This window comes from Tachyglossus aculeatus, unplaced genomic scaffold (assembly GCF_015852505.1).
Source record: "Tachyglossus aculeatus isolate mTacAcu1 unplaced genomic scaffold, mTacAcu1.pri SUPER_30, whole genome shotgun sequence".
NCBI lineage: Eukaryota > Metazoa > Chordata > Mammalia > Monotremata > Tachyglossidae > Tachyglossus > Tachyglossus aculeatus.
In genome coordinates, this window is record NW_024044837.1 from 6,978,349 (window position 1) to 7,002,012 (window position 23,664).

The 23,664-nt window shown below is 42.5% G+C and overlaps 1 pseudogene; it reads right to left on the bottom strand.

Annotated features, from left to right (window-relative positions):
• Positions 1-1,848: 1,848 nt before the first annotated feature.
• LOC119921831 lies at positions 1,849-18,490 on the bottom strand (annotated as a pseudogene).
• Between the last annotated feature and the right edge of the window lie 5,174 nt (positions 18,491-23,664).

The following is a 23,664-nucleotide window of genomic DNA, read 5'->3' on the forward strand; positions in this document are numbered from 1 at the left end:
AAATAAGGCTACTTAATTTGCTGGTAAAAACAAACTGTAATATGGAATATTTTATTGGTATAGAGTCCAGGCCTGAGAGTCAGAAGGATCCGTATTCTAATCCCTGCCTCGCCTCTTGTCTGCTCTGTGACCTTGGGGATGTCATTTCACTTTTCTGTGCCTCAGTTATCTCATCTGTAAAATGGGGATGAAGACTGTGAGTTCTATGTGGAACAGGGACTGTGTCCAGCCTGATTATTGTATCTACCTCGGTGTTTAGTAGAGTAGTACTAAGCCCATAATACTTAGTCCATACTTAGCCCACAGTAAGTGCTTAATAAATACTATTTAAAAAGTAATACCAATAGTAAAAAGATTGGAAAATCGTTGGTATGTTTGGCTAAGAAATACTTGTTGCATCCTGAAGCATCAAATACTAAGTCAGGGTGCTATCAACATTTCAGTGAAATTCAATACATTTTAAGGAACACATTCTTGCTCTCAGGCAGTGTGTTCCTCAATCAAGTGAAGGGAAGTGTTATGGCACTTATCCAGGTAATGAAGACCAAAAAGCTACTCTTGAAGAAAAAAATGACCTGGACCCTTGAATCACCTTGGTTCAAATTTGATTGTTGCTCAAATTTTTATTTCACCTTGTTAAATAAATCCTTCACCACAAGTCACTCACCACAATAGAATACATGACACTGTGATTTGCTTTCTTGAAACTCCCTTTCTAAAGGCTTTTGAAAAAGAAGAAAACTATGTTCATTTGGAAAAACATTTTCTCCGTAACAGTTTCTTGACAGCATTTTTTGCAACTTTATTCCTCAGGCTGTAGATAATTGGGTAAAACATGGGAAAGACTATGGTATAAAACCCAGCAACAAATTTGTCTGTGTCCAGGGAATAGATAGCAATAGGGCATAATTACATGAACAGAAGGGTCCCATAGAATGAAGTGACAGCTACTAGGTGGGAAGCAGGTGGATGAGGTTTTGCTTCTTGCTCCTGAAGATTGATATTCAAGACAGTGATAAGAATAGATACATGTGAAGATGATCATAAAAGTGCTTGTTTGGATAAAGCCACATAAAAGAAAAAGCTAGAGCTCATTTAAATGGGTGTCAGCACAGGACATTGCTAACGATGGGGGAATACCACAAAAAAATGATTTGTCAGATGGAGCCACACAATGGCAACCTGAAAGTGAGGCAAACATGCACAATTGAGGTGATGCTCCCGCCTGCATACACCCCAACTATAAAACAATCACAGACCCTCTGAGGCATGAGTGTCGAGTAAAGCAATGTGTTGCTGATAGCCACTTAGCAATCGTGTACCATTGCCACCAGAATAAGGCATTTGGTTACTGCAAAGCAACTGAAGAAATACATCTGTAGTGCACAACCATACAAAAAATGCTTCACTTGGATGCTAAAAGGTTCACTAGCATTTTGGGAGCAATGGCTGTTGAATAACTGATGTCCAGGAAAGAAAATTACTGAGAAAATAGTACATGGAGGTTTGAAGACTCGAATTGGTGTTGACCAAAACCATTATTCCAATATTCCCCGCCAAAGGTAATACGTAAACCCCAAGAAACACCAGATAAAGTTTAACTCTGAGTGGTCGATAATCTGTGAATCCTACAAAAATGAATTCAGTCAGCAAGGTAAAATTTCTCTCAGCCATTATCTTGATTTGGATGTCCTTTATTCCAGGGTCCAGCTGTAGATGAATTGTGGGAGTTACCTTCCTCATGGGAATGAGTGGTGTTACAAAATCCTTGACACTTCATTGAATGTCATTTGCCATTATTATTTCTTTTTAAAGGACGATGTTTTTAGAAGATTCCAGGTTGGGGAACTAGGAGCCCTGTAGGATCTGTGAAAGCAGGTGTTGGAGAATCCGGATTTCTTGCAGTGCAACACCATTCTACAGGATATATGGAAAAATAATTCACAGATAAATAAGCACACACACACATGTTTATTTCTGTAGAAAGTGTTCCTCTACGTTACTGTGTTTGTTAACCTACATCGAGTAGAGGAGGGAAATTTCACCTACTGTGATCAACCTTAGTCACCTCAAGAGCCTTTTGTTTGGAAATCTCTCGAAACACCACAGCTGCATGGTTTGAAGCCAGCATCATGCAAAGAAGAACAGGTCCATGTATTAAGAAGCTAAAGCTTGCATCCATATGCACCAGTTTATACCCTTCCTAAATGAATCATTTGTTGTGATGTCGACTACTCCAGCGCAGGCAAGGACTCGACCACCATGCATGTGATCTTCTTGACTTTTAGAAGTTTGAGAAGAACACTAGCATGGCTGCACCTGTGACTTTTGGGAATGTTATGTGGATGAGTCTGAAATCCTGGTGCTCCTTTCATCAATTAACCGTATTAATTGAGCACTAACTATGTGCAGAGCATTGTACTAAGTGCTTGGGAATATGAAACACAACAGAAATAGCAGGCACATTCCCTGCCCATAATAAGTATGTTTGCTGTCATTGGTCTTTTATATTTTTGATCGCTCTTCTATCATTCATTCAATCGGATTTATTGAGTGCTTACTGTGTGCAGAGCACTGTATTAAGTGCTTGGGAAGTACAAGTCGGCAACACATAGAGACTGTCCCTACTCAATAACGGGCTCATGTCTGTTGCCAATACTGTTCTCGCCCTCCCTCCCCGACTCCCCACGCCATGCTTTTTAGATTGTGAGCACACTGGGGATCAGGAACCATGTCTAAAAGTCATCTATGTTTTTCTTTCCCAGTGCTGAGTAACCATCTTTGCACGTAGCAAGCACCAAAAACTTTTACTACTAAATAAAATACTATTATTATTATTAGAGGTCACTTTTTTTCTTCCTAGTTATACAAGGGGTACTAGGGAATTCCCATCTCTGGGTGTATTACCTCGACTAAGGCATATATTTTCTTCTTTCCTGAGGCATTTAGAAGCTCATGGACTAGGTGAAAGGATCTTAGCTGTGATAGCTTCCAGTTAGATAATCCCTATTTGAGGCTGGGCAGCTCCTAGAGGCATAGGGCTGGACTGAGCTATTTAGGCCCCCATGACATCTTCTTCGCTCCCCTCCCCCCACCCCCCGACTAAACTGTAATATCCTTGAGGGCAGAAATCATGTCTACCAAAACTATTGCATTGTACTCTCCCAAGTGCTTAGTACAGTGCTCTGCACACAGTAAGTAGATTGTAAACTTGTTGAGGACAGGGCTTACTCTTATTTCTCTTGTACCTCCCAAGCAGTTTTTTATGCTATTGGTTAAGCACTTACCATGTACCAGGCACTGTACTCAGCACTGGGGTAGATACAAAAAGTGGCATGGCTTAGTGGCAGGATCATGGACTTGGGAGTCAGAGGTTATGGGTTCTAATCCCAGTTCTGCCACTTATCAGCTGTGTGACTTTGGGCAAGTCACTTAACTTCTCTGTGCCTCAGGTACCTCATTTGTTAAATGGGGATTAATATTTTGAGCCTCACGTGGGAAGACCTGATTACCATATATGTACCCCAGTGCTTAAAACAGTATTTGGCACATAGTAAGTGCTTAACAAATAGCATTATTATTATTATTACAAGCTAAGCAGGTTGAACATAATCCATGTCCCACATGGGGCTCACAGTATCACTCCCCATTTTACAGATGAGGGAACTGAGGCACAGAGAAGCTAAGTGAGTTTCCCAAAGTCACACAGCAGACAAGTGGTGGAGCCAGAATTAGAACCCAGGTCCTTTTGTGTCCGTAGCACTTTAGTACAGTGCTAAAAGGCATGGCCACATCTAACAACTGACTTCATTTGTCACTACAGAGTGACTGACTTGTAGATCCTGAAAGCCACCAGAAAAGCTCAAAATATATTGGGTAGATAGATCTTTTGGGCTAAATACTGTGTACCCTGCATACCGCATATGGTAAGGGCTCAATAAATTTCACTGATGTGCAAATCATGCAGTGGTTCACAGGAATGGCCTTTAAATGCAACAAAATAGATTTAGCCAGCACATGAACCTAGTGGTACCAAGGTGCTCATTTTCTCTAGAAGATAATTCAGTTGGGGAGTATAGAAACTCTTCCCCACTGTCTTCCCCCAATTTCCCTCTCCACACTCCAAAATTTTAAGGGGATAAATTCTACGTTGGAAAACACTCAGTGAGATACAGCCGTCGTTGGATAGGGAGGGTCTCTTATTTTTTGCTGAATTCTACTTTCCAAACGCTTAGTACAGTGCTCGGCACACAGTAAATGCTCAATAAATAGGGTTGAATGAATAAATGAATACTGCTCTGGACAAAAATTTCCCATCAGAAGAGTGAGTTCTGACTGAAATATTTGTGGCCTACAGGACAGAGCATGGGTCTGGGAGTCAGAAAGACTTGGGTTCTAATCCCAGCTCCATTGCTTGCCTGCTGTGTGACCTTGGTCAAATGACTTCAGTTCTCTGTGCCTGTTACCTCATCTGTAAAATGGGGATTAAGACTGTGAGCCCAATATGGAATAGGGACTGTGTCCAAGCCAGTTTTCTTGTACCCACCTCAGTGGTTAGTACAATACCTGGCACATAGGAAGCACTTAACAAATACCAAAATTGCTATTATTATTATTATTTAGTAATTGATTGAATCTTGAACCATTCAGAATTTACCATTGCACTACATTGCAAACTCCTGTGGGCAGGGATTGTATCTATCAATTTGATTGCAATTCATTCATTCATTCAATCATATTTATTGAGTGCTTACTGTGTGAAAAGCACTGTACTAAGCACTTGGTAAGTACAATTCGGCAACAGATAGAGAGAATCACTACCCAACAACGGGCTCACAGTCTAGAAGTGGGGAGATAGATAACAAAACAGAACAGGTAGACAGGTGTCAATAGCATCAAAATAGATAAAGAGAATTATAGATATCTACACATCATTAATAAAATGAATAGAATAACAATGAAGAAGAAATATACAGAAGTGCTGTGGAGCGGGGAAGGGGGTAGAGCAGAGGGAAGGAGTAGGGGTGATGGGGAGGGTAGAAGGAGCAGAGGAAAAGGGGGGCTTAGTCTGAGAAGGCCTTCTGGAGATGAGCTCTCAGTAGGGCTTTGAAGGAAGGAAGTGTGCTTGTTTGGTGGATGTGAGGAGGGAGGACATTCCAGGCCAGAGGTAGGACATGGGCCAGGGGTCAACGGGGGAACAGGTGAGAGTGTGCAGGCTGGGCTGTAGAGGGAGAGAAGGAAGGTGAGGTAGGAGGGGTCAAGGTGATGGAGAGCTTTGAAGCTTTGAGGAGATGGTAATCTACTCTCTCAACTGCTCAGTATAGCTCTGTGCACACAATAAGTGCTCAGTAAATATCCCTGATTGATGTTGATCACCCATTCCATGTCTGTACAGTGAAGTTACCCACGTGGGTTTGTTTGTGAAATACAAGAGGCAGAGCTCATACTATGCAGTGCTGGAAAGGGAAATGGAGAGTGTATGACCTCTCAAGCACGCTTTAATTTTATAATTCCAATCTTATAATTCAACCTTGACCTGTACTACAGCTACTAATGCAAATTTGGGGCCCCAAAACCTCTATTTCTAAGGGAAACCTTTGTTTTCCCAAAGTAATCAAAATATTTCCCTCAACTTCCCATTTCCTTTTTTCCATTCAAACACAATCAAAGCTCAGTCTTGGTGAGTATCACAATTCTTATGGAGAAACAAACTAGTGCAATTGGATGCAGACAGTCTAGATTTCAATACATCTCAGGGGAAAATAATTTGGAAGCATTTTATTGATTCACTGAAGGGAGAGGACTCTAACTGATCTATTGGCTAATTCATTGGTTCTTGTCTTATAAACAATGAAATCAGCCCAGGAAATCTGACCATCTTCTAACTCAGAAGCCAAACCTGCCCTGTGGCTACAAGGCATGGCCAAGGTAGTGAAGACTGAAGTCAGTTGTTAGACGAGTGACTGGCTTATAGATCCTGAGAGCGACACAGACGAAATCAAAATACATTGGGCTGATAGATGGTTTGGATTATATAACAATGTCAGTTTGCATGGACTCGTCTAAAATATTATTACAATCATCATTACATTTGCTCAGCACTTAGTGTCAAGCATGTTCTAAGTGCTGGGGTAGATACAAGTTGATCAGTCCCAAATGATTTAAAATAGAGTTTACTTTCCATGAAACAAAAATATAATTACATTTTTACAGAAAAATCACTCCCACTCATGACCAAAAAGCATGTTATTCACTATTTCACCCAATCATAGATGCCATCTTGCTGTTAAAGACAACGGTGCAGATAACTTAAAATGTATGGAACATTGTTTTTAAGTGGCGTTTCTTTAACCTCTCCAGCATAACCATCATCATCATCATCAATCGTATTTATTGAGCGCTTACTGTGTGCAGAGCACTGTACTAAGCGCTTGGGAAGTACAAGTTGGCAACATATAGAGACAGTCCCTACCCAACAGTGGGCTCACAGTCTAAAAGGGGGAGACAGAGAACAAAGCCAAACATACTAGGAAAATAAAATAAATAGAATAGATATGTACGAGTAGAATAAATAAGTTAATAAATAGAGTAACAAATATGTACAAACATATATACATATCTACAGGTGCTGTGGGGAAGGGAAGGAGGTTTCCAAAGGAATAGAAAATGTCCCAAGCTGCATGTGGCATTTGGAGCCAGAAGAGAATGTCTGTGACACCCCTTCTTTATATTAAGAGGGTGTCTGTTTTTCATTAAATACATTTATGTATAGGAGAGATAATTTATAGAAAAAGCTCTCTTGTCCTTTGAGGTTGCAAATAAGTTTTTTGACCCCCAGTAAGAACAGCTCTTCAGCCATTGTAAACCAGTTTGATATCAGGGACAGCTTTCCAGTGTAGTATCACCAGTTATTTCTAAACAAGGAAGGCATCATAATAAAAATTACAATCATGTATACAATGAAAAACAACAGAAGACAAGCATACCGTACCTAGTCATAGCTTTGGGGATTCAATATATTTGTTATTAGTTCTTGAGTCTGCTAAGTTATTGAAGAAAACCAACAAAACTACCACCCACACTCTTCCCAAGTGCATTTTGACTGTGCTCAATGTTTCTCTTCTTGACAACTTGAATCCTAATACTTACATACAGATGGAGGGGGGCATTTCTTCTTTAGTTTCTGAAGCTGCTATTGTGAAGGGTGAGGAAGTTTTTATCTTCTGTTTGGTGACATATGGAACCTGATCTCTGAAGCATTTTATCCTCAGGAGAGCAGAGGAGTTGTAATTAATCCTACTGAATAATGGCTGATTTCTTATTTGTGTGATGAAATTTATATAGTTGGAGCAGCATGACTTAGTGGAAAGAGCACAGGGTTAGGACACAGAGGTCGCAGGTTCTAATCCTAAATCCGCTACTTGTCAGCTGCGTGACTTTGGGCAATCACTTAACTTATCTGTGCCTCAGTTACCTCATCTGTAAAATGTGGATTAAGACAGTGAGCCCCACGTGGGACAACTTGAATATGTTGCATCTACCCCAGCGCTTAGAACAGTGTTTGGCACATACACATAGTAAGTGCCTAACAAATATTATCATTATTATTATTATTAAGTCAGTGCAGGGCTGTACACGGGGTTGGATGAGCGTTTTCCCACTGAGATTTCCCTGTAGACAGTGATTAAAGTGGAATTGGAGCAGGCGTTTGGGGAAAAAATATCTGAGGGCAAATATCATTTTTCATTTTAGCATTAAGGTAATATCTTTGTCTATCATCTTGGATTCTTTTCCTTCCACAAGTAGTAGTACTAATAATAATAATAAAATGTTGTGGCTAGTGTAGTAGTGCTATTTTTTTAAAAAAGCAACCATCTGCTCCTAAATAGCTCATTGTAATCAAGATAAAGGAAGATCAGCTGGAGGTAGTGGGTGGTGGTAGTTGTTTCATCTGAAAGAGCTGGAAAAAATTGTCCTCTTCCTCAGTCTTCATTTTTTCCCTCTGGACTGTTAGCTCGCTGTGGATGGGGAAAGTGTCTACCAACTCTATTATACTGTACTCTCCCAAGTTCTTAGTACAGTACTCTGCACATGGTAAGTAAGTCCTTGATAAATACCACTGATTGATATTAGTAATAGCATGTCACTGTTGTTGTATTAAGTATTTAGGAAGTAAAAAACAACAGACACATTATCTCCCCATAAGGACTGTAAGCTCCTCCTGGGTAGGGAATGTGTCTGTTTGTTATTATACTGAACTCTCTCAAGTACTTGGCACAGTACTCTGCATACAGTCAGTGCTCAATAAACACAATTGAATGAACTAATAAGGTGCTTATACTTTCTAGTGAAGTAGATTGACATAAGAGTACTTAGAAACAGCGGATCAAAATAAACAATTGAATATATAATTCAATGAATGCATGTACAGAAGTCCTGAGGATGACATAAATAGGTACTGAAGTGATAGAAATGGCTGGCAGGTTTACATGGCTTGGGATGCTGGGAGATAATTGGGGAAAGTATGTTGGAAGAGGTGGAACATTCAGGAAGGTTAGGAATAGGAGGAAATTATTAGTCTGTCAGATTTGGGGAAATAAAAAATTCTAGGACAGGAAAATGGTGTGAGCATAAAGGGGAGAGATGGGAGAATTGAAAGCATTGTACAGTTAGAAGATTAGCATTGGTGGAATGAAGAGTGAGGGCTGGAGAGTAGCAAATGAAGACAGCAAACATATAAGGTGAAGTAATGTGGTGGAGAGCCTTGAAGCCAGTTATTGTGACCCTCAAGTAAATGCCCATCACAACCATCATAAAATTCATCCAGCGTTTTTTGTTTTTTTTATGGTACTTTTTTAGTGCTTATTATGTGTCAAGCACTGTTCTTGGAAGTGGATATTCTAAGTGCTGGGGCAGATTCAAGTTTTATCAGGTTGGACACAGTCTCTGTCTCACAGAGATCTCACAGTCTAAATAGGAGGGGGTAGGATTTAATCCCCATTTTACCATTGAAGAAATTGAGCCACAGAGAAGTGAAGTGACTTGCCAGAGTCACAGTGGACAAATGCCAGAGCTGGAATTGGAATCCAGGTCCACAGATCACCAGGCCTATGTTCTTGCCACCAGGCCACACTGCTCTTTTTCTGAGTTTCAATTGGCACCCTCCACCAGAGTTAGGCTCTGATACCTAGAAATTTCCCTCCCCATTTCCCGGCTAGGTAGAGTGGGGAGGGTGGGGAATCAGTGTAGCTGATGCTCTGTACTGAGGGACAATTTGATTGGAGGGGTTCCATGGTCTCATCAACATCCCTTTTTTGGGTTTGTAAAACTTGGCTAAAACAATTTTAAGAGACAGGATAGAGATGAAATGGGGCTGGGGCAAGTTGACATGGGTCGGGGTTGAAAGGGGGACTTGGGCAAGTAAAAAGGAAAAAATAATGTTTCCGTGACTATGAGGTCTGATCTACACAGTGGGCTTCAAAAGGACAGTCTTGTTTAGAAGTGGATGAGAGCACTATTGTTGCTCACTAGGACATGCCTGCCTGACCAGTACTCAGCTTTGTCAGGCCGAGGCGAAGAAGCCATGTGGGACTGTTGTTCCAGTTGCCCGGTCACTGCAGCATAAGTCAGTTGGAGGCTGACGGAAGAAGGAAAACAAGGTACTGGTCTTTGTAAGTGGGGTTTGTGGATTAGGGCCCCACTTTGTTTCACAATCTACTTCACACTATTAGGTGAGGTCACAAGGAAATCACTTGGGAATGTTCAAAGCATTAAAGAAGTTTACTGATGTGACAAAATAAGTAAACACTGTCTAAATGAAAACACCTAGTATAGTATCTGAATCAAATTCCCAGTCTATACTAGATAACTAGATAAATTCAGTTGTGACAGGAGGTGATGATTCTGGTAATTCCGGAAAAACAAAAAACTATTTCTCAAGAAATTCTCAAACAACTGAAGTAAATGCATTTTCTTTCTTGAAATAGCTGGATAATTCATTGTCAAGATCTGCCCTTTCCTCTCCATCCAAATCGCTACCCTGCTCGTTCAAGCTTTCATCCTATCCTGTCTGGACTACTGTATCAGCCTCCTCTCCGATCTCCCATCTCCCATCCTCTTGTCTCTCCCCACTTCAATCCATAGTTCACGCCGCTGCCCGGATAGTCTTTGTCCAGAAACGCTCTGGGCATGTTACTCCCCTCCTCAAAAATCTCCAGTGGCTACCAATCAACCTATGCATCAGGCAGAAACTCCTCACCCTCGGCTTCAAGGCTCTCCATCACCTCGCCCCCTCCTACCTCACCTCCCTTCTCTCCTTTTACAGCCCAGCCAGCACCCTCCACTACTCTGCTGCTAATCTGCTCACCTTGCCTCGTTCACACCTGTCCCGCCGTAGACCCCCGGCCCACGTCATCCCCGTGGCCTGGAATGCCCTCCCTCCCCACAACCGCCAAGCTAGCTGTCTTCCTCCCTTCAAGGCCCTACTGAGAGCTCACCTCCTCCAGGAGGCCTTCCCAGACTGAGCCCCTTCCTTCCTCTTCCCCTCCTTCCCCTCTCCATCCCCCCGGCCTTACCTCCTTCCCTTTCCCACAGCACCTGTATATATGTTTGTACGTATTTATTACTCTATTTATTTATTTATTTTACTTGTACATATCTATTCTATTTATTTTATTTTGTTAATATGTTTTGCTTTGTTCTCTGTCTCCCCCTTCTAGACTGTGAGCCCACTGTTGGGTAGGGACCGTCTCTATATGTTGCCAACTTGTGCTTCCCAAGCTCTTAGTACAGGGTTCTGCGCACAGTAAGTGCTCAATAAATACGATTGATTGATTGATTAATTGATAATTACTTCAATTACTTCACTTATTACTGTACCTGGCTCAGAATTGTCATTTTTGAACATCTCAGCTAAGCGTTAAACAAAATTTAATCAAAAATAATGTGAATCCTGCCTATCAAGAGCATATAGTCTATCATAGAAAACAAAAATAGTACAATGTAGATGCAAAGGCGTGGGCAGATGAATATAAACATTCATCATCATCGACAACAGCAATAATATATTTTTTAAATGACAAGTTTTGAGGACATAGCCACATATGCAGAGTACAAAGGAGAAAGACAATTGCTTAAGGGGCAGGGTAAGAAATGATATTAGGCACAGCACAGGCCTGAGACTCAGAAGGACCTGGGTTCTAATCCTGACTCTGTCACACATCTGCTGGGTGACCTTGGACAAGTCATTTAATACTTTAACTACTAGAGAAGTGGCGTGGCTCAGTGGCAAGAGCACGGGCTTTGGAGTCAGAGGTCATGGGTTCAAATCCCGGCTCCATCAATTGTCAGCTGCGTGACTTTGGGCAAGTCACTTAACTTCTCTGTGACTCAGTTACCTCATCTGTAAAATGGGGATTAAGACTGTGAGCCCCCCATGAGACAACCTGATGACCTTGTAACCTCCCCAGCACTAAGAACAGTACCTTGCATATAGTAAGTGCTTAATAAATGCCATCATTATTATTATTACTTTGGGCCTCAGTTACTTCATCTGTAAAATGGAGATTAAGCCCTATGTGTGACAGGGACAGGGACCAACCTGATTAGGTTGTACCTACCCCAGACCTTAATACAGTGTCTGGCACATTATAAGTGTATAAAAAGAATAGCATTAAAAATAGTAACAAAATGAGAGACAAGGTAGAATAGGAACAAGGGATTAACTAGGGGAAGGGGAGGAATGAAGAGGGAAAGTAGTGTCTCTGAAAAGCAGGAACAGTAGATGAGAAACTTTCTTCCTTAAAAGAAAGATCTCAAAACTGTTGACTTCTAGGCCTAAGTCTGGTCGTGAAATAAATCATAATTGTGGCATTTGTTAAGTGCTTACTGTATGCCAGACACTGGACTAAACACTGGGGGGGGGATACAAGCAAATCAGGTTGAACATTGTCCCTGTCCCACATGGGGCTCACAATCTCAATCCTTATTTTATGGATGAGGTCACTGAGGCACAAAGAAATAAAATGAGTTGCCCAAAGTCACATAGCAGACAAGTGGCAGAGCCAAGATTAGAACCCATGACCTTCTGACTCCATGACCAATGCTCTATCCACTATACCATGCTTTTCTCAAATAAAGCAGCAAAATGAATGGCCTTCTCACTTGGAAGGTGGTCACACTATGCTCACAGCAAAGGCACTGAATGAAACTCTAAGGACATCACTATGTTGCAGGCCATGGGTTTAAAGATAGTTGGGAGCAATCTAACCCCATTTTGGCCAGCAGGACGACTTCTACAGGCACAAAACTGAGCACAAATGAGTCATGTCGCTCATCCAGAGAATGAAAATGTTTTTCATTCATTCATTCATTCAGTCGTATTTATTGAGCACTTACTGTGTAGAGTGCACTGTACTAAGAACTTGGAACGCATAATTCAGCAATAAAGAGAGATAATCCCTGTCCACAATGGTATTACAGTCTAGAGTCAGAGGATCTGATTTCTAATCCCATGTACCTGCTGTGTGATCTTGGGAAAGTCACTTCACTTCTTTGTATCTCCGTTCCCTCATCTGCAAAACGAGAATTCAATGCTTTCTCTCCCTCCCACTCAGACTGTGAGCCCCAGGTACATCCTGATTATATTGTATCTACCTCAGTGCTTAATACAGTGCTTGGCACAGAGTGTTTAACAAAGAACACAATTATTATTATTATCATTATTATCACTATCATTATTAGTGTAACCGGTTGAATTATTGGGGCTAGGATCTAGGTCTCTTGACATTCTAACCCATACTATTTCCAATATTTAGTATCGTAGTTTATTCATGATACAATGACTAAAAATCCTTACAGAAAAGAAATTTGCCCTGGATAGTTAAAATTTTCCTTGTCTCCTTGCTGCATTCTTTCACTCAATTGTATTTATTGAGTGCTTACTGTGTGCAGAGCACTGTTCGAAGCGCTTGGGAAGTACAGGTTGGCAACATATAGAGAGGGTCCCTACCCAACAGCAGGCTCACAGTCTAGAAATGGGAGACAGACAACAAACCAAAACATTAACAAAATAAAATAAATAGAATAGTAAATATGTACAAGTAAAATAGAGTAATAAATCTGAACAAACATATATACAGGTGCTGTGGTGAGGGGAAGGAGGTAGGGTGGGGGGATGGGGAGGGGAAGAGGAAGGAGGGGGCTCAGTCTGGGAAGGCCTCTTGGAGGAGGTGAGCTCTCAGTAGGGCTTTGAAGGGAGGAAGAGAGCTAGCTTGGTGGATGTGCAGAGGGAGCACATTCCAGGCCAGGGGGAGGACGTGGGCTGGGGGTCGACGTGGGCCGGGGGTCGACGGCGGGACAGGAGATAACGAGGCACAGTGAGGAGGTTAACGGCAGAGGAGTGGAGGGTGTGGGCTGGGCTGTAGAAGAAGAGAAAGAAGGTGAGGTAGGAGGAGGTGAGGCGATGAAGAGCCTTGAAGCCGAGAGTAAGCAGTTTTTGCCCGATGCGTAGGTTGATTGGTAGCCCCTGGAGATTTTTGAGGAGGGGAGAATATTCCCCGAACATTTGTGCACAAAGATGACCCGGGCAGCTGCGTGAAGTATAGATTGAAGTGGGGAGAGACAGGAGGATGGGAGATTAGAGAGGAGGCTGATGCAGTACTCCAGTCGGGATAGGAAAAGAAATTCAACCAGCAGGGTAGCAGTTTGGATGGAGGGGAAAGGACGGATCTTGGCGATGTTGTGGAGGTGAGACTGGCAGTTTTTGGTGACAGATTGGATGTGAGGGGTGAACGAGGGAGCAGAGTCGAGGATGACACCAAGGTTGCAGGCTTGTGAGACAGGAAGGATGGTCGTGTCGTCAACAGTGATGGGAAAGTCGGTGAGAGGGCAGGGTTTGGGAGGGAAGATAAGGAGTTCAGTCTTGGACATATTGAGTTTTAGATGGCGGGCAGACATCTAGATGGAGATGTCTTGAAGGCAGGAGGAGACACTAGCCTGAAGGGAGGGAGAGAGAGCAGGGACAGAGATGTAGATTTGGGTGTCATCAGTGTAGAGATGATACTTGAAGCCGTGGGAGTGAATGAGTTCATGTGGTCCTCATGAAATTATTATTGTCTGGAAATAATCCCATGTTAATGGAATGTAGGGATATGAATTACCTTTATATAACCATCCAAGCATATATATGGATGTGGGTTAAAAAGGTGAGTAAAAATAGTCCATTGCACATTGTGCACATGCAACATTGTCCTCTGCAGTGCGGTGGCATTTGCCACTTTTAGCACCGTTTCATGGTCCTCAGACTTAATGACAGTCCATAGTTCCATGCTGTCTCTGTGAAGCAGTTCACATTCACCTGCATGTCTTCTGCCAGACTTTCCTCAAGTTTTAAAAGTTCCTGAGGATTACCTCAAATGAATTTTGACCATGTTTAAAGTCTACTGAGTTGGAGGTTTCCCAGTGTATCAGAAGACTATCAGACAAACTTTCAGTTCTTGTTTAATCCTCAAGCCCAGCAGAATGAAACAGATTGCTTTGCTCCCGCTGATGATTAGGAAAGGATTCTAAAGGGTACTTCGAAATCCTGCTCTACTAATCACACTGCTGAGGAGCAGAGCTTGGATTTTGATGTACTTCTGTTGTCCATCTAACTTAATTAGTACTATAATTGTCAGGACACAAGTGTGCTGATGGTATCAACTAGTTTTGTAAAGTTTATATCTACAACAAATATGTTCTTGTGTTGCTTGTGCGCTAGTGTTATCTGCTCAACTGATCATGCCATCTGCTTTTCTACATTTTATTCTGAAGCTACATGGTGATTTGGGAACTACACGGTTTACTATATTCTTTAATAGTCAGTCTAGGAGGATTCTGGCTGTTTTCTATCTCTCCCTGGTAAACAGTTAGGTACCCTTTATGTTGTTTGGTTTTTCTTTTTTGTTTGCTTTTTAATAGTATTTGTTAAGCACTTACTATGTGCCAAGCATTGTACTAAGCACTAGAGTAGATACAAGCTAATCAGGTTGGACACAGTACCTGTCCCACATGGAGATCATAGTCTTACTCCCCATTTTACAGATGAGGTAACTGAGGCCCAGAAAATTTGTGACATTATAATAATGATAATAATAACAATAAAAAAGAATTCCAAAGACCGTAGTAATTCACTAATAGCACTCACCTAAGGCCAGTTATTTCTATTTTCTGGGTTAGAAGTTATTTATTTCATAGGGTTGAAGGCAAGCGTATGCGGGATTCACTTATTCATTCAATCATATATTACATATTTACTATTCTATTTATTTTATTTTGTTAATCTGTTTTGTTTTGTTGTCTGTCTCCTCCTTCCAGACTGTGAGCCCGCTGTTGGGTAGGGACCGGCTATATATGTTCCCTCTCTTCCTCCTCTCAATCCACCCCACCTTACCTCCTTCCCCTCCCCACAGCACCTGTATATACGTATATATGTTTGTACGTATTTATTACTCTATTTATTTTACTTGTACGTATTTATTCTATTTATTTTATTTTGTTAATATGTTTTGTTGTCTGTCCTCCCCTTCTAGACTGTGAGCCTACTGTTGGGTAGGGACCGGCTCTATATGTTGGCAACGTGTCCTTCCCAAGCGCTTAGTACAGTGCTCTGCACACAGTAACCACTCAATAAATACGACTGAATGAATGAATATGTTCCACCCCTCCTCCTTCTCCCCATTCCCCCCACCTTACCTCCTTCCCCTCCCCACAGCACCTGTATATATGTATATATGTTTGTATGTATTTATCACTCTATTTATTTATTTTACTTGTACATATTTATTCTATTTATTTTATTTTGTTAATATGTTTTGTTTTGTTGTCTGTCTCCCCCTTCCAGACTGTGAGCCCGCTGTTGGTTAGGGACCAGCTCTATGTGTTCCCCCTACTCCCCCTCTCCATCCCCCCCACCTTACCTCCTTCCCCTCCCCACAGCACCTGTATATATGTATATATATTTGTACGTATTCATTACTCTATTTTACTTGTACATATTTATTCTATTTATTTTATTTTGTTAATATGCTTTGTTGTCTGTCCTCCCCTTCTAGACTGTGAGCCTACTGTTGGGTAGGGACTGGCTCTATATGTTGCCAACTTGTACTACTCAAGCGCTTAGTACAGTGCTCTGCACACAGTAAGCACTCAATAAATACGATTGATTGAATGAGTAAATGAATCCTAAACTCAGCTCACGATCATTCCTTGCTAAATTACTCAAACAGCCTAAATAATCACAGGAATTCTGTTTCTCAAAATCGGTTTCTTTAGAGCTTCCTTCACCTCCTTGTTTCTCAAGCTGTAGATCAGGGGCTTTAACATGGGGATCACCACCGGGTAGAAGACTAACATCACACGATCTTCATTTAGTGAATAGTTGGAACTAGGTTGTAGATACATAAAGATTAACATCCCATAGAATATAATGCAGCTGTCAGATGGGAAGCACAGGTAGAGAAGGCTTTGCGCCTGCCCTCAGCAGTGTGCAAGACGGAGGAAAGGACATATGTATAAGAAGTTAGAATTATGACAAACATGCCTAACATATTTAATCCTGCACATGTAAAAATAATACTTTCATCCACATGGGTGTCTGAGCAGGAGAGTTTGAGGAGTGGAGGGCTAACGCAGAAAAAATGTTGGATGACATTACAGTCACAGAAAGACAGGCTTCTTATGTAACTTGTATGAATCACTGACTTCAAGAAGCCTGCAACATATGCCCCAGTGATCATTTTAAGGCAGATTGCCCTGGACATAATTATAATGATCATAATGACATTTATTCATTCATTTATTCATTCATTCATTCAATCGTATTCATTCATTCAATCGTATTCATTCATTCAATCGTATTCATTCATTCAATCGTATTTATTCATTCAATCGTATTTATTAAGCGCTTACTGTGTGCAAAGCACCATACTAACTGCTTGGGAAGTACAATTTGGCAACATATAGAGACGGTCCCTACCCAACAACGGCCTCACAGTCTAGAAGGGGAAGACAGACAACAAAACAAAGTATACTAACAAAATAAAATAAATAGAACAGCAAATATGTACAAGTAAAATAGAGTAATAAATCTGTACAAACATATATACAGGTGCTGTGGTGAGGGGAAGGAGGTAAGGCGGGGGTATGGGGAGGGGGAGAGGAAGGAGGGGGCTCTGTCTGGGAAGGCCTCCTGGAGAAGGTGAGCTCTCAGTAGGTCTTTGAAAGGAGGAAGAGAGTTAGCTTGGCGGATGTGCGAAGGGAGGACATTCCAGGCCATGGGGAGGACGTGGTCCTGGGGTCGATGGCGGAACAGGCGAGAACGAGGCAGAGTGAGGAGGTTAGCGGCAGAGGAGCGGAGGGTGCGGGCTGGGCTGTAGAAGGAGAGAAAGGAGGTGAGGTAGGAGGGGGCGAGGTGAGCCTTGAAGCCGAGAGTGGGGAGTTTTTGCCTGATGCGTAGGTTGATTGGTAGCCCCTGGCGATTTTTGAGGAGGGGGGTAACATGCCCCGAGTGTTTCTGCACAAAGATGATCCGGGCAGCAGCGTGAAGTATAGATTGAAGTGGGGAGAGACAGGAGGATGGGAGATCAGAGAGGAGGCTGATGCAGTAATCCAGACGGGATAGGATGAGAGATTGAACCAGCAGGGTAGCAGTTTGGATCGAGAGGAAAGGGCGGATCTTGGCTATGTTGTGGAGGTGAGACCGGCAGTTTTTGGTGACGGATTGGATGTGAGGGGTGAACGAGAGAGCAGAGTCGAGGATGACACCAAGGTTGCAGGCTTGTGAGACAGGAAGGATGGCAGTGTCATTTACTAAGCACTTACTATGTGCAAAGCACTGTTTTAAGCACTGGGGAGGTTACAAGGTGATCAGGGTGTCCCACGAGGAGCTCAAAGTCTTAATCCCCATTTTACAGATGAGGAAACCGAGGCACAGAGAAGTTAAGTGATTTGCCCAAAGTCACACAGCTGACAATTGGCGGAGTTGGAATTTGAACCCATGACCTCTGACTCCAAAGCCCGTGCTCTTTCCACTGAGCGACGCTGCTTCTCTGATAACTGCATAGAGCAGAGGGTTGCAGATTTCAGTGTAACAGTCATAGGCCATCAACCCAAAAAGGATGCATTCAGTTGTGGCCAAGACAATGAAAACACACTTCTGCAGAAGGCACACCACAAAAGAGATGGTTTTCGTCTCAGATAATAAATTCACCAGCATCTTGGAGGTGATCGCAGATGAATAGCAAACATCAGCAAAGGGCAAGCTGATGATAAAATAAATACATGGGGGTATGGAGTCGTGAATCCACCCAGATCAGCACCATCATCCCCAAGTTCCCCAGCATGGTGACCACATAGATAAAAACAGGATGAAAAGAATGAGCTGGAACTCCTTGGAGTCCACAGTCCCCAGGAAGATGAACTCAGTCATGGTTGTGCGATTTTGGTCTGGCATTTGTTTATTCCTTATGATGTTCACATCTCGGTACATGTGGGGCACGTTTTTTTGGATTCCCCACGGAACATTTAGAGAGGAGAATAAAGGGTGAGGCATTGAGGCAGTATATCCACACACTGGAGAAACCTAGGAGAAAAACAACTCAGTAAGTGACAGGGCAAAACCATGAAGAGTTCTAGAGGGAAGGTGTTAGGGCAGCTCATTGAGAAAGGAAGCAGTCATAATGGATTCTAATTTCAATTTGATAAACAGGCAGGATTATAACCCAGTTTAAATCAGGTAGACTCAACTCATTTGTCAATTTAGAGTATTCATTTGTGGGTTATCTGTGCAGATTTCTCAGAACTCATCAGTTGCAACCCTACAGCATGAAGCATGAAGCAGCGGGAAGCAGCATGGCTAAGTGGAAAGAGCATGGACTTGGGAAGCAAGGTAGTGGGTTCTAATCCCTGCTCCACCACTTGTCAGCTGTGTGACTTTGGGCAAGTCACTTAACTTCTCTGGGCCTCAGTTGCCTCTTCCATAAAATGGAGATTAAGATTGTGAGCCCCACATGGGACAACCTGATGACCTTGTTTCTATCCCAGTGCTTATAACAATGCTTGGCACATAGTAAGCGCTTACCAAATACCAACATTTTTATTATTATTATCATCAGTCAGGATTTTCTCTTAGGAACTTTCTCTAAGGAGTATTGTGGAAAGCCTATGATTCTGGGAATCTTGAGGCCCAAATTCTGATTGGCCTGCTGATTGATCTAAGGCAGGCTATGACTTCACAACATCAATTTACTTTTCCTGGAATAGGGATAGTAATCTTTGCCTCTTCCTATGTCCCAGAGATATTGCGTGAATTGATTGAAATTGTTGATGTGCAAATTCATTAATTCATTCAATTGTATTTATTGAGCACTAACTGTTTGCAGAACAATGCAAGAATAAACAGCCACATTCTCTTCCCACAACATGTTTACAATCTAGAGTATTTCTGGGAAAGAAACAGTATGGAAATTTACTCTACAGTCAATTTTTCCACTGCACAAATGTGCACCTTCTGTTTTGAAGAGAACACAGCAATTGATTCTTCTGACAACATGCTTCTGCCTGGAAACTGCATAAAGAAATAATTGTGTGTAGGTGAGTAACATTAGATTGTGAGTTCGTTGTGGGCAGGAATGTGCCTGTTGCTATACTGTACTCTCCCAAGTGCTTGGTACAATACTTTGCACACAGTAAGTACTCAATGGATATGGCTTAATGAAGGAATCAAAGAGTGTTTCACCATAAGTTTTCCTGAATGCAGGTTCTGCGTTCCCCCCCACATTTTCCATTTAGTACTCTCTCAAGGTATGCATGGGATACGTTTATTTTAATTCCCCATCAAACGTTTAGAGAGGAGAAAAGAGGGTGAGTCATTTCCACTGCCTTCTCACAACATTTGATGAGCCAAAGAAGCATCCTTTCCCACACTTTCCAGATGAGGTCTTCCCTTTTTGGATTTATCTGTGGTCCTGCTTTGTTCACATTATTGTTCCCCTCCATTGGAAGAAGATTACTGATAATTGACAGTGCTTAATTCCTTCCCACCTCAAAGAGATGATGAGAAAATGAACAAGATCACCTCCATGCCAAATTTTCCTCAGATATACGTTAGCATGAAAGTTTATTATTTTAGATGAAATGTGACTTTGGGTATTTGACAATGTACATAGTACAGTTTCTATGTACTCATTCCTGGCTGAAAGACCTACTGCCCTGAATCCTGGGTCATGGTGCTGCTTTTATTTCCCACCATTCTACCTCCACTATTCAAATCCCCAACATGTCTCTCAGTGTCAGCATCTTTAGCCAAGGGAGTCAGGGTAAAGTGTAGGTTAGGAGCATTCCAGAGCTCTCTGCCCTACCCCCTCTCATTTTTTGCTAATAAAATGGTTTATTTCCTGTAATTGCTCATCTGATACAAGGTTGTAGCAGGTTGTAGCACCTACACTCCAGGGGGAACCTTCTGATATGCTGCATTTCTGACAGATGAACCAACTTTAGCATGCTTTAAGCAGTGCTACCTCTCTCAGGGTTGCACCTGGAGAGTTTCCAGTATGCTACAGTCTCGACTATGGGAGGGAGAGTCGAACAAAGGCATACCCATTCCCTTCCTAGCTTGAACATTGGCTAGTGAGTGGAAGGCAATCTGCTACAAGTCAAAACTCATCTGCGCTGGGCAGCAGCAGCATGGGAGAGAGTCAAAGGCAGTGGCTCGTTTACTGTGCAGAAGGAGGCAATGGTAAACCGCTTACATATTTTCATGAAGAAAACTCTATGGATATACTACCAGAATTGTTGCAGATGGAAGTGGGGCGATCTGAGATAAATGTGCCTATGGCATTACTATAGGTTGGACATGACTTGACAGCATAAGACAACAAGCAGTGCTAAAACATCATCACTTGCCTGCTGTGTGATTTTGGGCAAGTCAATGAACTGCTCTGTGCCTCAGTTTCCTCATCTATTAAATGGGTGCTCAGCACCCATTCTCCCTCTTATTGAGACTGTGATCCCAAAGTGGGCCAGGGACTCTACCTGATCTGTATCTTGTATCTACCCCAGCATATACCTGAGTACATGGCACATCATAAGCACTTTTTCATGGTATGGGTATATACAAGCATGGAGTAGATACTAACTAATCAGGTTGGACACAGTCCATGTCCCATTTGGGGCTCACAGTATTAACACTTATTTTACAGATGAGAAAACTGAAGCACAGAGAAGTTGAGTGATTTGTTAGAGGCCACACAGCAGACAAGCAGCAGAGCCAGGATTAGAATTCAGATTCTTCTGATCCCCAGGCCGGTGCTCTACCCACTATGCAATGTTACTTCACTTAACAAACACCACAGTTAGTTTTAATTATCACGAAAAAGCAGCAAGGTGTATTGGATAGGACACGGGCCTGAGAGTCAAAGGATCGTGGATTCTGCTCCCAGCTCAACCACTTGTCTGCTGTTTGACCTTGGGCAAATCAATTCAATTCTAATCCGTCAAAAAACCTGCCAGTCTTACCTCCACAACATCCCCAAGATCTTCCCTTTCCTCTCCATCCAAACCACTACCTTGCTGGTTCAATATCTCATCCTATCCCGACTGGATTACTGCATCAGCCTCCTCTCTGATGTCCCATCCTCCTGTCTCTCCCCACTTCAGTCTATACTTCAATCTGCTGTCTGGATTATCTTTGTGTAGAAACGCTCTGGGCATGTAACTCCCCTCCTCAAAAAACTCCAGTGGCTGCCTGTTAACCTATGAAACAAGCAAAAACTCCTCGCTTTCGGCTTCAAGGCTCTCCATCACCTTGCCCCCTCCTACCTCACCTCCCTTATCTCCTTCTCCAGCCCAGCCCACACCATCCGCTTCTCTGCCGCTAACATCCTCACTGTATGTCGTTCTCGCCTGTTCCACTGTCGACCCCCGGCCCACGTACTTCCCCTGTCCTGGAATGCTCTCCCTCCGCACATCTGCCAAGCTAGCTCTCTTTCTCCCTTCAAAGGCTTACTGAGTGCTCACCTTCTCCAGGAGGCCATCCCAGACTTAGCCCCCTTTTTCCTCTCCTCCTCCCCATCCCTGCCCCCAGCCCTACCTCCTTCCCCTCCCCACAGCACTTGTATATATATTTGACAGATTTATTACTCTATTCATTTACTTGTACATATTTACTATTCTGTTTATTTTGTTAATGATGTGCATATAGCTTTAATTCTATTTGTTCTGACGATTTTGACAACTGTCTACGTCTTTTGTTTTGTTGTCTGTCTCCCCCTTCTAGACTGTGAGCCCGTTGTTGGGTAGGGACCGTCTCTATATGTTGCCGACTTGTACTTCCCAAGCGCTTAGTACAGTGCTCTGCACACAGTAAGCGCTCAATAAATGCGATTGAATGAATTAATGAATTCACTTTACCGGGCCTCAGTTACCTCATCTGTAAAACGGGGAATGAGAATGTAACGCTCCTGTGACACAGAGACTGTGTTCAACTCCATTTGCCTGCATTACCTCAGAGCTTAGAACAGTGCCTGGCACATAGGAAGCACTAGCAATCAATCAATCGTATTTATTGAGCGCTTACAGTGTGCAGAGCACTGTACTAAGCGCTTGGGAAGTACAAGTTGGCAACATATAGAGACAGTCCCTACCCAACAGTGGGCTCACAGTCTAAAAGGGGGAGACAGAGAACAAAACCAAACATAATAACAGAATAAAATAAATAGAATAGATATGTACAAGTAAAATAAATAAATAAATAGAGTAATAAATATGTACAAACATATATACTTATATACAGGTGCTGTGGGGAAGGGAAAGAGGTAAGAGGGGGGGATGGAGAGGGGGACGAGGGGGAGAGAAAGGAAGGGGCTCAGTCTGGGAAGTCCTCCTGGAGGAGGTGAACTCTCAATAGGGCCTTGAAGGGAGGAAGAGAGCTAGCTTGGCGGATGGGCAGAGGGAGGGCATTCCGGGCCCGGGTGATGACGTGGGCCGGGGGACGATGGCGGGACAGGCGAGAACAAGGTACGGTGAGGAGATTAGCTGCAGAGAAGTGGAAGGTGCGGGGTGGGCTGTAAACAGAGAGGAGGGAGGTGAGGTGCGGGGGGCGAGGTGATGGAGAACCTTGAAGCCCAGGGTGAGGAGTTTCTGCCTGATGCGCAGATTGATTGGTAGCCACTGGAGATACCAAATATGGTATTATAGCAAATACCATAATTATTATTATTATTACAATTATTAGTTTACTACTCATCAGCTACAAGATTTGTGGAGATTGAGGGGCTGTAGAAAGTAGCAATGGGAAAATAATCCTATGAACAGACTCTTTAGGAAACACTTGTCTGTCTTATGCTGTTGAGTCATCTCTGACCCATAGTGACTCAATGGACATGCCTTTCCCAGAAGACCCCACCTCCATCTGCATTTGTTCTGGTAGTGTATCCATAGAGTTTTCTTGGTAAAAATACAAAGGTGCTTTCCATTGCTTTCTTCTGTACAGTAGACCTGAGTCTTCACCCTCATTCATTCATTCAATCGTATTTATTGAGCACTTACTGTGTACAGAACACTGTACTAAGAGCTTGGGAAGTACAATTCAGCAACAAACAGGGACAATACCTGCCCACAACTGGCTCA